Genomic DNA, 18,254 nt, shown 5'->3' with positions numbered 1-18,254 from the left:
GTTTCTGGGGCCCAGACGGACAGAAGGATCCTGCGGCCCCAGCGGACGCCCGGCCTGCAGGAGAACCACGTGGCGCACGACCCTCTGCGCAAAACACGGTCCCAGGAGCGGCGGGGGCTACTCCGTCGCTTGAGACGTGGGCCCTAGGACGGCGGTTTTTCAACCCACCAGCCGCCCGCGCGTTTAAAACACGAGACACCTGACCACGGAGTCAGAGGCACCGACTTTGTTTCCAGCAACCAGCACAGCAACAGCCGGCCGGCGGGAAGGAACCGGGATTTTAGGAATTATTCGACATGTGTCCTGAGATGAAATGGGTTGAACATGCCTGGTTTTGGGGGGGACGCACGTGTGCCAGGCGAATTCTGGCGGGTTCGGGGCCCCGTGGGGCAGATGGCTGAGTAATTCCTGCGCCGTGGCTCCCTCAGCACCAGGAGTCCTCACCCGGCCTCTATTTCCAACGAAACGCCTGCCATTTCCTGCGCCCCAACCGCACTCAAAATCCCCACTTTTGTGCTTTGTGTCCATTTGAAATAGATTTAAAAAAAAAAAAAAAAATGAACCTATTGTCACCACCATCTGAACCCACGGCCACGTTTCCTTTCAGCCACGCTGCAGATGCAGCCGAAAAACGCCGGCCCGGAGACCAGGCCTAGTTCCCGACACTCACCATCACATCGCCTTCCGGGAGAGACGCCGCCAGAAACGCCTCCCTGGGAATCCGCTGGGCTCCTCTCCCATCTCAGCGCATCGTTCTCCTGTGGAGATAAAACGGAGCGACACACGTGGCCCCGCTCAGTGAAAGACGTGGCGGCATTGCCTCGAAAAGCCCCGCTGACGGCGTCCTTATGAGCTTTCTTTCGGGGCGGGAGGGGGTTACGAGAAGCAGCTGGAATAAAGTAATTCCTCGCCGGTTCCCTAACGGACGGCTCGAGAAACGCGGATTCTAGAACCAACCGCTTTCGTCCGCGCGGCAAGTCAAGGTCAAAGCAGGCGGCCGGAGGTCACCGCCTCATGCGTTTGACCAGGACACTGCTCATTTTTAATTTTTTTTAAGGTAATCGACTCCGTGCTCGTATATGTTAGATCCAGCTTATTTAAATTAAGAATTTGAAATGTATTTTAATTTTTTTTTAGAAAGAATGAATTCTCAGGGTTAGAACACTTGTTGGTTTTAGGCTGGACTGGATGGCGTGCTATCCACGGCCTTAAGTCAGATTCATACGGCTACAAAGAGCTGATTATTCTGAAATTCATACAAAATTACATTTTATCATCTTTTCCCGTAACGCTATACCCTACCATACGCGTATTGTTTGAAAAGACGTACCCCGTTCTTAAGCGATTAATTCATCTCCAGGAGCGCCTTTTTAATTTTTAAAATTTTCCTATTACAGTTGATATTCAATATTATCACCCTGGCCGACGTGGCTCAGCGATTGGAGCGTCGGCCTGTGCACCGGAGGGTCTCGGGTTCAATTCCCTGTCAAGGGCACGTCCCAGGGCTGCAGGTTGGGTCCCTGCCCCCAGTTGGGGGGTGTGAGGTGTGGGAGGCAAGCAATCAATGTCTCTCTGACTTCAGAATTTCTCTCAATCTCCCCCCTTCCCTTCCCTTCCCCCTAAAATTCCATGGGAAAATATCCTCAGGTGAGAATAAGAGTAGAAAATATAGATTATATTAGTTTCAGGTGTATAACATAGCGGTTAGACATTTCTATAATTTACAAAGTGGTACCCCCGGTAAGGCTAGTGCCCGCCGGGCATCATGCATAGTGAAGGATCGCCCGTGATTATTTGAAATTAGTCAAAGCAAACCTATACCGATGAGTTACTGATATGCTCGCAAATGCGACCAGAAAAACGCCGTATCCCTCAAAGGCACCTCTAAATAGTGCGGTGGAAGCGAACCAACCTTTGGAGCCACCTCAGGCGTGGACGCTAAGAGCTGTTGTTTTCCACCCTACGAAAGCGTTTCAAGTGAGCCTCTCCACGCCGTTTCATCTTCACAGCCGAAGACGTGGGGACTCGTCGAGCCCTTCGCAGCCATTCCGGCTGTCCCCAGGGAGTAGGTCAGGAAGAAACCTAGAACATAAGACGGAAGGATATAAATATTTTCGTAGACGGCGGTTTCGTGGCCCCGTGGTTGAGCGTCGGCCTGCGTGAACCAGGAGGTCACCGTTCGCTTCCTGGCCTAGGGCACACGTGCCCGGGTTTTCTCGTATCTGAAAAATCCCCTGTACGTATTGTCTATAAATCCCACATTCTGTCATTTCAGAAATGTCCGGTGAGCGGAGGCCTTACGTGAGATGAGGCAGAAAAGGAATTTCAAAGACGACTGTAACCCAGCCCCTTCCCTCGAGGACCTTCTGGTCTTGTCGGGGGGACAGAGAGAGTCGTGCTCGCGAGAGATGGCCTCTCGGACAACGTCTTGGGAGACGGCCGCAGAGAGGGTCCTGAAGGGTCGTGCTTTTCAGAGCACAACCTATGAAAATACGAGGAAACTATTCCCGGCTCCCCAGGGTTTCCAAGAAACCTGCACCACGAGTACAACTCAGGGTCCCCAAGGTGCTGACATCGCCCCTGACTAAGGCTCCCAGGTAGTTACACAAACAACACAAACACGAGACGATACAAAGTTACTTTTAACACCTGAGCATGTATCGGAGATATTTTTAAATCTGGAAAACAGCCCTAGTGACACAAACAACACAAACACAAGATGATACAAAGTTACTTTTAACACCTGAGTGTGTATCGGAGGTATTTTTAAATCTGAAAAAACAGCCCTAGTGACACAAACAACACAAACACGAGACGATACAAAGTTATTTTTAACACCTGAGTGTGTATCGGAGGTATTTTTAAATTTGAAAAACAGCCCTAGGAGCGTCCGTGATATATTTAGTTTTCTTTCGAGCCTCGGCGCCCTGCTGAGTTTCTAAAAGAATATTGAGAAGAATCAGTTTAATTTCGGTAGATTTTTTTTTGAGTAGCTAAAAAAAAAGGTCATGCTCAGGGGAGAAAAGGAGTCATCTCTAGCTTTCCGTGGGGTCGTCTGGATGTTTCTAAATTTAGTGTATGTAAATGTTCAAATTAGCATAAGTGACCTTAATTTGTACCCTAACTTGTCTAGCCCGTTTTATCTCTGTCTCTCAAGCAGAACAATCTTTCCGACTACAACCATTTTTAACAAGACACATATTTAATAAAACATCTGTTTCTGTCTTGGGTTTGCTCCCAGTTTTTTATGCAATGTCCAAATGGTTTCCTTTGTAGCATTATGAACGCCAATGAAACAAAGAAAAAGAGATATTTCAATTTGGACTAAATGAAAATGTATATATAATGAATTTTACAATTCGGCTCCTCCCCAATCACCGCCCCCCCCAAATTCTGATAATTCAAAAGAAATTCATGCCCCAGCCAGTGTTGCTCAGTTGGTTGGAGCATTGTCCAGGGCACCGAAGGTCATGGGTTCGAATCCTGACCAGAGGACATACCCAGGTTGTGGGCCCAACTCCTGATCAGGGTACATATGGGAGGCAACTGATGGATGTTTCTCTCTCTCTCCCTCTCCCTTTTTCTATCTCTAAAATCAATAAAAATATATCCTTGAGTGGGAATTAAAATGGGAGGGAGGGAGGGAGGGAGGGAGGGAGGGAGGGAGGGAGGGAGGGAGGGAGGGAGGGAGGGAGGGATTCATTTCTTGCCCACACGGCTAATTTTGACCCAAATATTTACCACAAAACTCAAAAGCACACAGCGTTGTCCATCCAGCAAAAGGTGGAGCCAAAACGCACAGCGGGGCAAATGCATAGCTTCCAAGTAAGACTGTAAACGGTGAAGCTCCCAAATCCTTAACGTTCCTAAAAATCCATCACTCTCAACGGTCTAGGCACGGACTAGAATGGAAGGGGGGAAGTTGACAAAACTTTGCTATGACACCCTCTTTAAAAAAATACCAAAAACCGGTAAAAACTCAAGGGGTATGAATACTGGCAAAGCGATTTTGGAAGGTAAGCGGTGGCTGCGAAGTAAACCAGGTAAGGATCCCGAGTGATCCATACGGTCTCAGTAAACCGCGGTAGTTCAGAAACACCCAGCTGAACCACCCAGGGAAACCCGTCTCCCCTGAGGTTAAACAGAAAGTCCCTCGTCCGACAAGTTGGTTTCGTGGCCTGTCCGGCTCGTCTACAAGTCCAGGAAAATTGCCACGGCCGCGTCCTTGACACTTGTCCTTAACGGGCACCGTTCGATTTCTCATTTGTTCAACAACTATCAAGAGAGTGTCATAAACTACGTGTTTCTCCAGCAGCTCGTCTGTGAGACTGGGCTCCGTATGGAAACAATCGGGACCCTTTTAAAGCGGGAAGAGGGCGGGATGTTCCAGGCAGGGAAAGTGGCTCATGAAAATTGACTACTTTGTAACAGGTTGAGTGGCACAAAACCAAAAGCCAACCGGTATGCGGGCTGCGCTGAAATGAAACAATGTTGCGGGCGGAGCTGTGCAGGTGGGAGGGGGCGGGGCTCACTGTGGGAAGCAAAATAGGTCAAAGGAATTGTGGGTTGATCTAAGTATAATATGAAGCCATCCTTTGTAAAACACTTAGGTTAAGACGGGCCGGTGTGGCTCAGTGGTTCCGTGTCAACCTATGAGCCAGGAGGTCAGGGCACATGCCCGGGTTGTGGGCTCCATCCCCAGTCGGGGGCGTGCAGGAGGCAACCGATCAATGATTCTCTCTCATCGTTGATGTTTCTATCTCTCTCTCCCTCTCTCTGAAATCAATAAAAACAGATTTTAAAAATATATATATTTAGACTAAGAAATAGGATCGTTAGGTCAAAGACAAATACAAAGAGCCCGCCTTCGATGCCCACGGCGAGACTATATTTTAAGGTGCTTTATTAACTTATTTATAAATAAGTGCCTTATTAACTTATTTATTTTGCAAATATCCTTAGCAGGCAGGTACCCTCATCATAACTCTCTTACAGATGATAAAACTGAAACATGAACATCAACTACTAAAATTTGCACAGCTAGGAAGTGTGAGGTGGTCGGGCTCCTCTGGTGCAAATGCATTAGCAAAGAGGAATGCCGGATAGGCTCCTCAAAGGCGGAGAAGGCAGGCCCTGGCCGGTTTGCTCAGTGGTTAAAGCATCAGCCCTCCGACTGAAGGATCCCCGGTGCGATTTTGGCCAAGGGCACGTACTTGGGCTGCAGGCTCGAACCCTGGCCCCGGTCGGGGCTCGTGCAGGAGGCAACCAATCCGTGTGTCTCCCTCACGTGGACGTGTGTGTGTCTCTGTCTCCCTTCTACTCTCTCGGAAAAGCAATGGAAAAAATATCCTCAAGTGGGGATTAAAAAATAAAAATACAATAAATTTTTTAAATGTTGGTGGGGGGAGAAGGCAGTGAGCAGAACATGTGATGGAAAAAGTAAGGCTATGTCTCAAATAATACAAAATATGTATATATTAGTCCCTAACCCCACCCCGCTGCTCCTGGCACAGAGCTCCAACTTCCCTTCTAAGGTCCTAAGCGGTGCGAACACTGGGAGCATCTTTCTAAGGTTTGGTCTTGGGCCCTGGTTCCCGACACAGCTCCTAAAGCCCTTGGAATCCCCCGGGTGAGGGGAGTATGTTTTGTTCTAAGGAGGCGACTCTTGGTGGGCACCTGGATCGCTTCAGAAAGGGGGCTGGTCACCAGGAAGCAATGGTTAGAAAGTCAGCACTTGAGTGTGCGCCCCCCTGGTCCAGGGAGAGGAGAGGGGCTGGAGTGTGTGTTAGTGTAGACCAGCGATTGTTTTTCAGACAGAGACTGGAAGGGGGGAAGGTTAGAGGTAGGGGAAGGGGGAGAAACAGAGAGAAACATCAGTTGAGAGACACACATCGGTTGGCTGCCTCCCGAATGCACCCCAACCAGGGCCGGAGATCAAACCCGCAACCCAGGTGCATGCCCTTGACTGGGACTCGAACCCGGGACCCTTCCGTGCACCTGGGCCGACACTCTAACCACTGAGTCCCACCAACCAGGGCTGAGTCTGGTTTAAATCACACAATTTCGAGCTGCAAACCTTCTTTCCTGCTTGTCTCCGACATTTAACAACGTCACAACGGAGTTTATTCAGAAAACTCAGGGACGCCGCGGCGTCACTGATTATGGTTGCCAACGAGCAGCGTTCAAGTCAAGAGTCTTAATTACCAGGATCAGGGCTCTCGAATCAGCGGAGCTGGAAAGGACCCGGAGACGGGTCCAACCCGCTCGTTTTAGAGTGGAGGGAAACTGCTGTTTCCCTTCCAAGGACAGTCATTAAAAAGGGGACCCCGCCCTCACCAGGGTGGCCCAGTGCTTAGAGCAACAGTCCATGCACCAAACGGTTAGCAGGTTCAATTCCCGGTCAAGGTCAGGCACCTGGGTTGCAGGTTCGATTCCTGGCCCTGCTTGGGGTGCGTGTGGGAGGCAACCCATCGATGTGTGTCTCTCACATCAGTGTTTCTCTCTCTCTCTCTCTCTTTCCACTCTCTCTGAAAAACAATGGGAAAAATATCCTCGCGTGAGCATTAACAACAACAAAGAAACAAAATAACTCTACGACCAGCTTGCAGGAAGCTCCCGGAAACCCTCTGCAGAGCCAGCTGCACACGGCTCTGCCTGGCCTGGTTTTTGGGTTTCAAGGCTGTTGAATGGTTGCAAAATTTACTGACATAAAGGCCAATGTCACCCTGCCTTCTTTTTTTTTTTTTTTTTTAATATTCTTTGGGCCCTGGCCAGTGTGGCTCAGTTGGTTGAGCATCGACCTACGAACCAGGAGGTTAGGGTTTGATTCCCGGCCAGGTTGCAGGCTCGATCCCCAGTAAGGAGGGGTGCAGGAGGCAGCCGACTGATGATACTGATGTTTCTCTCTCATTGACGTTTCTCTCTGTCTCTCTCCCTCCCTCCCTTCCAGTCAAAAAAAAAAAAAAAAAATCAATGGAAAAAATATACTCGGGTGAAGATGAAAAGAAAACAGGGGGACCCCCACCCCAGATACGCTCCCTCTGAAGGCTCCAGGGAAGATCCTTCCTGCCTCTTCTGGATTGGGGGGCGGGGGAATCCCGGGTGTTCCCTGGCTTGTAGCTGCAGCTCTGCGGACTTTGATTCCTTCTGCGATGGGCTGCCTTCTCCCTGGTTGTCTCTGTCTTCCCAGCGGGCGGGTCTTCACAGGGCATTTCCCCCCCCCCGTGGAAGGGCATCAGTCCTATTGGATGAAGGCCACCTGCATGGCCTCACCTTCATTACCTCTGCAAAGACCTTATTTGAAAACAGGGTCCCATGGTGTGGGACTAGGATTTTTTTTTAATTTTCTTCATTTTTTAGGTATTACAGATGTCCCCCTTTCCCTGCCCCCCCCATTAACCCCCTTTACTCTGCTCCCCTCCTCAGGCCTTCCCCACACCATTGTCTGTGTGCATGGGTCATGCATCTATGCATTTAAGTTCTTTGGTTAATCTCTCCTCCCACCACCCTCCTTTCCCTCTGAGATCCCTCCGTCTGTCCCATGCGTCCATGTCTCTGGATCTATTGTATTCATCAGTTTATTTTGTTCATTAGATTCCACATATGAGTGAGATCATGGGGATACTTGTCTTTCTCTGCCTGGCTTATTTCACTCAGCATAATACTCTCCAGGCCCCTCCATGGTGCCCCAAAGGGTAACAGATGCTGCTTTTTCACAGCTGCATAGTATTCCACGGTGTAAATGCACCACAGCTTTTATCCACTCATCTACAGATGGGCACCTGGGCTGCTTCCAGATCTTAGCTCTTTTTTATTATATCTTTTTAGGGGAACAATTTAACCACAACACTTGATTTATCTGTAGCAGGAGATTTATGGACTCGTGATGTTTTAGGTTTAGCTCCTACTGTTCAACCTGGCAGTCGGATGAGAAAATTGGACTAGGTCTATCTCTCTTCGCTCCTCTCTCTCTATCTCTCTCTCACACACACACATACATATATACACATATAAAAATTTGGGGCCTGCCCAGGCGTGGCTCAGCGGTTGAGCATCGACCTAGGATCCAGGCGATCAGGGTTCGATTCCCGGTCAGGGCACATGCCCGGGTTGCGGGCTCGATCAATGACTCTCTCATCATTGATGTTTCTGTCTCTCTCTCTCCATCTCCTTCCCTCTCTCTGAAATCAATAAAGATATATTAAAAAATTAAAAAATAAAAATTTTGGAATTTTGGCCCAACCAGTGTGACTCAGTGGTTGTGCTTCAACTTATGAACCAGGAGATCGGGGTTCGATTCCCGATCAAGGCACATGCCCAGGTTGTGGGCTCGATCCCCAGCAGGGGGCGAGCAGGAGGCAGCCGATCAATTATTCTCTCATCATTGATGTTTCTGTCTCTCTCCCCCTCTCCCTTCATCTCTCTGAAATCAGTAAAAATATATTTAAAATAAAACTACTACGGATTTAACGTCAGCAACTTTGAATGGGGCAGGGCAACGTATTGTTACTTTATTGCCATCTGAATAAAAATAACTGGTTTTGCATAATCCCTTTATCATAAAAATGTAAAAGTTGCCCATTTATCACAGAAATTAAAAGCGATAATACGAAATAACCTATTACGAAGTCACTGATGACAAATGTTACAGTGCATCCTTTGGGGCCAGTGATATTAATTCCCAGTCTCCGGGGTTAATAATACGTCTCTTGAAAACCCATTTTTCCCCCCCGTATAAATCCATCTTGCAGTCACTCACGGAATATTAAAACTTCTTATTTTGTTGAAGAACCTAATTTCAATCAATCAGCGTAACAGTTCAGAAAATACAACCCCATCTTGATGAGTGTTAAATTTAATTTTCTGTGCTGAGCACTGGTACGGCTTCCATCGATGTTAATAACTTCTAAATAACTGAGAGCTCTCACCAATCTGTGCACACGGGTTGGATGGTAAATCAGATTCCGGGCATCAAAAGAGACAGCGCTGTCTGCCCGGCGACTGCTTTCATCGATTTTGCCCAATTTTACATAAGCCAGCCAGCTGCATTTCATTCCAAGGATTTTCCTCTATTTTTTTCTCTCTTTTTTTTAATACTCTCTCAAGCTCTCACTCCCATAAATCAGTCTCATGTTCTTTTTTGATAAAGTGAATTATGTTGACTATCCCCAAATAGCCACCAAATCCTCATTACAACTGATAAAGGTTCATCCAGTCGATTCTCGTTACGAAGGAGAGCTTGCAGAATAATGCGGACACTATCTCTCTTTGCACAGTTTGCTGGAATTTTCTGGTCATGCCCGGCACAGATAGCATCCCAAACACAATGAAATTCCCCGTGTCAAACCTGGCATATGCACACCTCATTTTATAAATAACAGAGCGTTGTCACTGAGACGGATTTTGCCCCCAGGGGACATCTGGCAACGTCAGAAGACAGATCTTATTGTCACAAATGGGGACATATATGCTGCTGGCATCTAGGGACTTCAGGGCATGGATATTGCTAAACATTGACAATGAACAGAGCAGCCACTTACCAAAAAAAAACAAAACACACACACACAAATATCCAGACAAATACCAACAGTGCCAAGGTTAGCAAACCTTGCTTTAGAAGAAGGATGTATTCCTGCAAAATATCTGAGGAAATCAGGTTTGATTCATTTTATATTTTTTGGTTTTGGGGTGTTTTTTTTTTTTAAATCCTTGCCTGAGGATATTTTTTCCTTTGCTTTTCAGAGAGAATGGAAGGGAGAAAGTGGAAAACAGACAGACTTCAATATGAGAGAAACACATCCATGGTTGCCTTGGGCATGTGCCCCGACCCGGGCGGGCGATCGAGCCCTTGACCAGGAACCTAATCTGAGACCCTTCAGTGTGCGGGAGACTCTCTAACCACTGAGCGACACCGGCCAGGGCAACAAATACCATTTTAAATATTATACAGCACTTACTAGTTTGCAACATTTCCTAACGCATCACCTTATACTAAATGTCAATGATCTCCTAATAATTATAGTTTAATTTCCCTAATCTATGTTCTAGACGCTCGAATTTGCCAAACACACTCACAGACACACACACGCACGTGTACGGGACACACCTTGCTATTTCTAGCAAGATCATTCGTTTGAGAAGGTGAATAACCCGTTTCTGTTACTTGCCTACTGTGTATTATTTTTCTCCAATGTGTAACCATGTATCCAAAGGATCTACGCTTCTTTGCCTAAAGGATGAAATAACTGTTAGCAACATTGTAGAGCAGCGTTGCCAGGATTGGGGGACCGGGGCGATGCGGGTCAACAGGTGCAAAGTTCCAGGTATCAGATGAATAAATTCTGGGGATATAATGTTCTAGTTGCCAGCACTGGATTGCACATTTCAAAGTTGCTAAGAGAATAGATCTTAAATGTTCTCACCACAAAACCGAGATGGCAACTATGTGGCGAGATGAAGGTGTTAGCCAAGGCGAGCATATTGCAACATATAAATGTATCAAAGCAACGCGTTGCACGCCTTAAATTTACACAATGTTATAGGTCAACTGCATCTCTGCAAAGCTGGAGGTGAGATGAGCCCCCAGTGATGAGGAAGCAGCCTCGTTAGCCACCTGTCCCTAAACGGTCTTAATTTGGGTCATAATGACATTAGCATGAGATGGACGTCCCGCTGTAATTGTGTAGGTTGGGTTGCTAGGCTTTGGTCTTCATCATCATTCTAAACATAATTCGCAGCGAGGACTTCAGACAGACGGACGTAATCAGGTTAACTGTGAGTTGGGAAAGTGGCAAAATGTGCAGGGTGTGTGTGCGTGTGCGTGTGCGTGTGCATGTGTGTGTTTAATGATGGAACAAAGAGTAGCTTCCGACATTCTTTCTCTTTGCCCCCTGGTCAGTCCTGTGTGTCAGCTGGACGCCAGGTAGCCTGAGGTCCAGTAACTCCTAAGAACAGCCCCCCACACCCAGCTGCATTTACAAAGCTTTCTTCCTGGGGAGGGCAGGGCCTCAATCAGGAAGCCTCAGTCCCTGGGGAGCCTGTAACCTAAGACTGAGGATTACGGAAACCACGCCCATTCTTTTAAAAATAACCTGCGTATGTGCCACATTTTGCTGATTCCATAACCTACTTTCACACAAGATGAAGAGAAACTGCATGAAATGGAGATGGAGGGGGAGATAGAGCGGCCGGGAGAAATTTAATAGGCAAGTCGAGTGTTTTCAGGGCGCTGACTTTGGGGGACTTAGGACACTATTGAAAAATACTTTTTGATTTCTGTGACTTGAAAGGTGATGATATAACGTTGATGTTGGTGATTTTAGGCGTGGTAAAGATGTGCTGGCTATACACACACACAAAAAAAGATTCTTGTGTCTTAGAACAATGCACAGTTAATGTAAGAAACATTGAAGCCTCTGAAGATGTGCGTGAGTGTATTTGAGCCGCACTGTGGACAGTTGCCAGGAAGCAGGATCTGAACGGATGGAGATTTTGCTCCCGACAATGGGAGTTTTGCACCTTGTTTTATACATTACAATCGAAAGAGGAGGCGTATGTGGGTTCCATGAAATTCTTTGGTGACAGATGAGGGAGGCGGGAGGAAGCAAAGCAGGGAAACCTCTGGGGTTGGGTAGAAAATAAAATGATGGACGCACGTCTTTTACTCAGGTGGGTGCAGGATGGGTAACAGTCAACAATTAACTCGATGACAGTGAGGGGACCTGTGGTCTCTGCAGAGCGGAGCCTGTGCCCTGAGGGGTCCGGAAAAAGGGAAATTACTCTGACATCCCAACGATATGTTATCCCAGATGCAAAAAGACAATAGACAGGCTCAGTTCAGGTAAAGATGGACCTTTGTCAGGGGAGATACCAGCCAAGGACCTGACGACCCTCCATAAACTGCTTTTCGTTAGAAAGTTTTCATTTCAGACCAGCCGATGTGGCTCCTTTAGGCCTCTGAGTTTGCAAGGCCCCCCGCAGGCCTCCCCTGAGCCCATCAGGTGAGCGTGGGGCCCCTTTCCCTCCACAGCACTGACATGTCTTTAGATGGATCATGTGGGGCCATAATGAGAACAGGGGAATAGGTAAGGTTAAATGTGAGAGATGAGTCGTGCATTCATCATTGCTGAACCTGAGGGATGGATGCAGGACATCCATGACTCCAGTTTCTGTATTTTTGCATATATTTTCAATTTTCAATAATAAAACATTCCATAGACTTCAAGTCCATAGAAAATTGCTTCTTAAAAAGGATTCAAGAAAGGTTTACAAATCAAAACAATGTAAACCCCCTCCCCCCACACACACACACACATACAAAACTATGGCCCTATGATGAAGAACATGGAATTTATATGGAAGAATTTGGAAATAAGTTACAGGATCAAAACTGCAGAAATACCCTAAATGGCAAAAATTAAAGGATTAATAAGTTAAGTCATGACCTTCTCAGAGAATAAATCATGAAAAAAGATGCTATAAATATTTGCAATAGTACCAAGTGACTTCTGCTATAACATAATCTTCAAAATGGTATCACTGTAGATAGATAAAGAAATAGAGATCTAATATAGACATAAAGATATGAATGTAGTGATATAAATATGGGTGAAATTCAAATATAAATACAGGTAAGTACAGTATGATAGAGGCATAGTCCTGGATATAATTGAGTTATGAGATTAACGGTTATAGACACTGATATGATGTATATGTGATATGTACAGATATATACATACATTACACATGATATAGATACAGATAAAAATGTAATATAGAGAGATAACGACCATCTATGTTTAAAATAGTCAGAAAATTGCTACCAGCTGTTGCACAAGTTGTTTAGTGTTTAACCACTGTCTTGCGGAATGACGATTAGATTGGTTTCAAAATTTTTGTATTTCCTTTAATACACATTTTTCTTTGCCAAAAAAAAAAAACACACACAAAAAAAAGCACAAAAAATCCTACTGTCTCTTAAAGGCTCCTTGGAAAGGCTGCAGTGTGTTTAAATGACGTATTCATTAGATGGACCCAGTTCCCAGAACTCAAAAGAATGCTTCTTGAGATATACTTAAGTGATAACCATTCGTGTGCATATTCAAATTTTATATTAAAACCCAGTTCATACTGTGAAGAGAATAGATCGCTTTTTAGAATGTCAATCATGAGGGGAAATGTGTGCGGCCATGCATGCTGGCATTCCGAAATCTAACCTCATCAGAGGGGTATCACGGGTCAGTAGTATGTTCCTTCAACGTTATGGAGAGTATTGTGCTAAGTGGAAAAAGCCAGTCAGAGAAAGACAAATATCACATGATCTCACCCCTATGTGGAATCTAATGAACATAATAAACTGATGAATAAAGTAGAACCAGAGACAAAGAAGCATGGAACAGACTGAGGAATCTCAGAGGGAAGGTGAGAGAGGGGAAGAGATTAACCAAAGAACTTATATGCACATGTGCATAACCCACGGACACAGGAAATAGTGAGGGGAAGGCCTGGGATGGGGCAGAAACGAGGTGGTGGGGGGCAAGAGAGAAAAAGGAATGGGAACATCTATAATACTTTCAACAATAAAGATAAAAAGAAAAATACTAAGATAACTTGTGAGAAGGGATGACCCCAGGCCATTCTTAAGCTGGGATCTATGGGTGTTTTGCTTCCTCCATAGGAAAACTACAGATGGAGACCATGAAACACAGTCAAAGATTTGTACTTTGTCCGCGAAGGTTTCCTGGTGAAAGGTAGTATTTGTGTATGCTGGACACCCCTGGACCAGCGAGATGAGCAGAGCTGACCGATACAAGTGAGACTGTGAGGGAAACATCAAAGTCGGAAACCGTGGTCCCTCACACCTTCCAAGAATAAAATCCTCCTCTATCCAGACACCATCCAAGATTAAACTCTTTTCCACCCAGGTCCAAACTCTGGCTGGGAGGCTTGCTCTCACGGTTCTTTAACACAGAGTCCTCTCATTCACCAGCTATCAAAGTGCAACAACGTATTGGTGTCCAAGCTATAGGGACAGAATAAAGTAAGTAACCAAGCAGCAACACTAATGTAGTATTGGATTTTAATACAATGTAGCATTGGACGTATACACTAAATACCCATGCACGCATACAGATATAAAGGAATGATGGAATAAATAAATGAATTGCTACAATGTAGCACTGGATGTATACACGAAATACTCATGTGCACACACAGATACAAATGATGGAATAAGTAAATGAACTGCTACAATGTAGCATTGGAAGGATACATTAAATACCCACGCCCACGTGCAGATACAAGTGAATGATGGAATAAATAAATGAACTGCTACAATGCAGCATTGGAAGGATACATTAAATACCCATGGCACATACAGATACAAATGACCGATGGAACGAATAGATGAATTGGGGAGAAGGGACAACGATTCTTTACAGAGGAATTCTTAATAATCAAATACTGGACCATCCAAGACATGAAGCTGAATTCTCCCTTCTTCCTCCATGAACGGACTTTAGTGACTTACTTCCAAAGAAGAGATTATGGAAAGAGGAAGGGTGTGTAATTTTAAAATGGAGATACCTGGCAAATATGACCTCAGCCAGGTGGCATGGGCTCCATCTCCAGGGAATGTCATGTCGATGGCTTGTGCCCTTGGTACGATCATGAAAGGGAAACTTATTTTTCTGTGTTTCTTCCCCAACAGACACGCCCCAGTCTACAACAGCGGACAAACTCCAATTGTACATAATATCTCCAAACTATTAAGCTCATGCAAAGCAAGGTCATAAAACTGTTGCACACAGGGAAACAGGACAAGGAAATTAAATGGGGTATTGTGCTGGGACCCTGGGTGAGAAAGGGGCATTAGGTAGGAACTGGTGAAACAGCAAATAAAGGGTAAAGTTTAGTTCATCGTAAAGTACTGGGTTTGGTGCCTTCCCTGGGACAAATGAACCCCGGCACAACACTATTAAATTGGTGTGGAAAATAACTAAGCAGCTACTGTCTGGACTATATATTTTTTAGTATAACTAGAACTCATTTAAAGCTGAAAAAATAAAAACACAATTCAACATACAGATGATGTTTATGGAATTGTACACCTGAAACCTATATAATTTTTTTAAATGTTTTTATTGATTTTTCAGAGAGAGAGAAAGGGAGAGAGAGATACAAACATCTAAGAGAGAGAAACATCATGGATCGGCTGCCTCCTGCACGTCCCCTGTTGGGGATCAAACTCCCAACCCAGCATGAGCCCTGACCGGGAACTGAACCGTGACCTCGTGGTTCATGGCTCGAAGCTCAACCACTGAGCCACACCAGCTGGGTGAAACCTATATAATTTTATTAACTAATGGTCACCCCAATAAATTTTTTAAAATAAATAAAAACAGTATCTCAAAAATGTCCCAAAGACCAAAACAACAAAAAAGAAATGGTTTACATTTTATAAAATGGTCCATGTGTAAAAATAATAGTCAGCATTATAACAGCAGGGAGGCAGGTCTGCCGGCTTCAGACCCTGACACTTTCCAACAAATGGAGTAATCAACTCCTGTTTTTAACTGTGCAGGAGTACAACCCAGACTTACTAAAGCAATTTAACAACTAAGTTAAAATTTTAAAATGCCTCTCACGGGAATTAAAAAAAAAAAATCGTTTTGATTGCATTTGGTTTAAAGCATCATGAAAAAAATAGTGTCAGACAAAGGAGAGGCCTTTATCCACACCTCCAGGCTCAAGTTCTTAGAAAAGTGATAGTGAAAAGCTTAAAAGGCCCTCAACAAAGAGGCAGATGTGTTTGTCAAACAATTATTAACCCCCAGGTACACAGAGAGCCCCTGGAAAAGAGCCGAGACACTAAAACACCCCAGGTGTCCCAGGTCCCCATTACAACAAACATTTACCCGAACATAGGGGGTCAATAGTGAGCTTTGCTGATGATCCACATAGATCATGCTCAGCAACTGTAACTCCTGCATCTCCTTGGACCAGTCCCTTAATCCAGCTGAATCGTCATTAAAAATAACAATTTCTGTTTTTAAATATTTTCTGTGTTGTTGAAAGTATTACAGGTGTCCCCTCCACCCCACCGCCCTCCCCAGGCCTCAACAGTAAATATTCTTTTAAAAGTGGGTAACAATGTATCCTTTCCAAGATCCATGCCTTTGCTTCCCCCATAAACAGAAGTAGCTAAAAAAATGTATACAGTGTATTCTTGACTATTGTTCTTAAACCTGAAGAGAAGATTTCTTTTTCCAGTAGGTTTGATATCAGACTAGAAGAAATAAAAGCACATGCCTTCCATTTGACCAGCTCTGGTGAGCATCTGGCCCCAGGGAGATGGAAAGGGCCCCCCCGCCCTGCGCCCCCTCCCCAAGCAGCTGGAGATGGGCAGTTAGAAACTCAGGCAGCTGGATAACTTCCCTCTGGGGAGACCCCACAGACTGGAAAGTTCCAGAGAAACCAGAAGCGATGCCCGTTGTGTGGGAACAGAGAGTTGTTTCAACATCTGCAAATCCAGACCCGCCCAGCAAGGTGTGACAGACACCCATGGGCTCAGCTCCACGCTCCAGGAAAGTCCCCAGGCCCCGCCTGGAGACACTGCAGGGTTTTAAGACAGAGGTGTGTTTTCTCTAAATTAAAGTGTATTTGGGAGAGAAGGGAACAGTTTACATTTAAATACAATGTTGGCACCACCTTCCCTTTTTAGTTTTCTTGACCTTAAACCGTATTTAAAGAGAGAAAAGGTAAGCGCATATCTTGGGATGATTTACCAATAGAACTGAAACACTCAAGTTTGTCAATAAAAGTTATTCATTTGAATGTTTATTGACTCTCTTATGGCGTAAATTATTTGTGCATATGTAAATATATATGTTTATGTGTTTAATATATATAATTAATATATATGTTATATATATATATATGCTATTTAACCCATCACATCCAAATCAACAACAATTTAGTTCTATAAATGCCCAACATATATCCTGATTTTTTTAAAAATATTTTTTTTTTTGGTTAATTCTCACCTGAGGATAATTTTTCATATTGAGTTTTAGAGACAGTGGAAAGGAAGGGGGGGGGGAGAGAGAAAGAGAGAAACATTGATGTGAGAGAGAAACATCGATTGGCTGCCTCCTGCATGCACCCCAACCAGGTCCGGGATCTAACCTGCAACCCAGGTACGTGCCCTTGACTGGGAATCAAACCCTCAACCCTTTGGTATCAGGCTCACATTCTAACCACTGAGCAACACCAGCCAGGGCTTATGCATATTTACAGAACTAAACAATTGCATGTTAATTTGGATGCGACCGGGTTAAACACCCCAAAAACTTGTCATATTAATACGGTTATTTCTGTAATTTTCATGTAATTTTTATAACTATTCATACCCAATTCTTGCTAATCCTCAAAGGGAAACTTGTCAGGCGATGGAATCATCCCGTAAATTCACGGACATTACTCGATCTGTGATATTTAGGGTGACTCACCGCAGCCTGAGTCACCCTAAAATACCTTCCCACGGATTTTCAGTGGCTCAATGTCTGAACGGGTCTTTTATCCCCACAACCTGCCGCCGCTGGGTCTCCGTTAGGAACCTGAGTCGCCAGAGCGCTGTTGCTGAGGTTGCATTTTCCCAGGATACATGTGTTGGCTCCTCTTTGTTGCACGGTCTCCACGGCACCCGCCTGTCTCTGTCTCGCAGACGTCCATCGGTCGTGCTCTGCAACACTGTCAGATTTCTCCCGCTTTCTGCTCTGCTCTTCTAGTCTCCCTGCTTCGTGTTTCTTGTCTCTGAACATTTAGCTACTATGTAACTCCGGCATCCCTGTTACACTTTACTGTTCTCAGCAAGAGATACTTTGTCTCGCCTCGCCTGCTGGGATGCATTTCCGCCGCTAACCCTGAGCTCCCTGCACTAACAGGCAGAGATAAACCCCAAAGTCAGGTATTTGCCTTATCCGTGGTTCTCTTTTTGTATCTGTTTTTTGATTTTTTTAAAAAATGTCTTGTCTGCATCTCAACGGTTGTGATTTTCTAATGATACTGTTTTCAAACACTATAGGGTGTTCTAAGTGCTCCCAACCTAAGCCCGGCACGTGGGTAGATTTACAAGTAGCTGCATGGTTTTTAAAATATATATATATATATTTTATTTATTTCAGGGAGAGGGAAAGAGATAGAATCATCAACGATGAGAGTTATGAATCGGCTGCCTCCTGCACGCCCCCGACTGG

The 18,254-nt window shown here is 45.1% G+C and overlaps 1 protein-coding gene across 4 annotated transcripts in view; it reads right to left on the bottom strand.

The window, feature by feature from the left end:
• The window catches only part of LOC308551174 (neuroligin-4, X-linked), a 132,211-nt gene that overhangs the window by 101,359 nt on the left and 12,598 nt on the right, over window positions 1-18,254 (bottom strand). For all 4 annotated transcript variants that reach the window (XM_081125590.1, XM_081125593.1, XM_081125592.1 and 1 more), the window contains exons 2-3: window positions 1,913-2,082; window positions 671-758 (exon numbers count right to left, since the gene is read on the bottom strand). The gene's annotated coding sequence lies outside the window, so the exon portion shown is untranslated. The remainder of the gene's footprint in view (window positions 1-670; window positions 759-1,912; window positions 2,083-18,254) is intronic.

This window comes from Miniopterus schreibersii, assembly GCF_964146895.1.
Source record: "Miniopterus schreibersii genome assembly, chromosome: X".
Classification (NCBI taxonomy): domain Eukaryota; kingdom Metazoa; phylum Chordata; class Mammalia; order Chiroptera; family Miniopteridae; genus Miniopterus; species Miniopterus schreibersii.
This window is presented reverse-complemented; position numbering and strand designations above follow the sequence as displayed.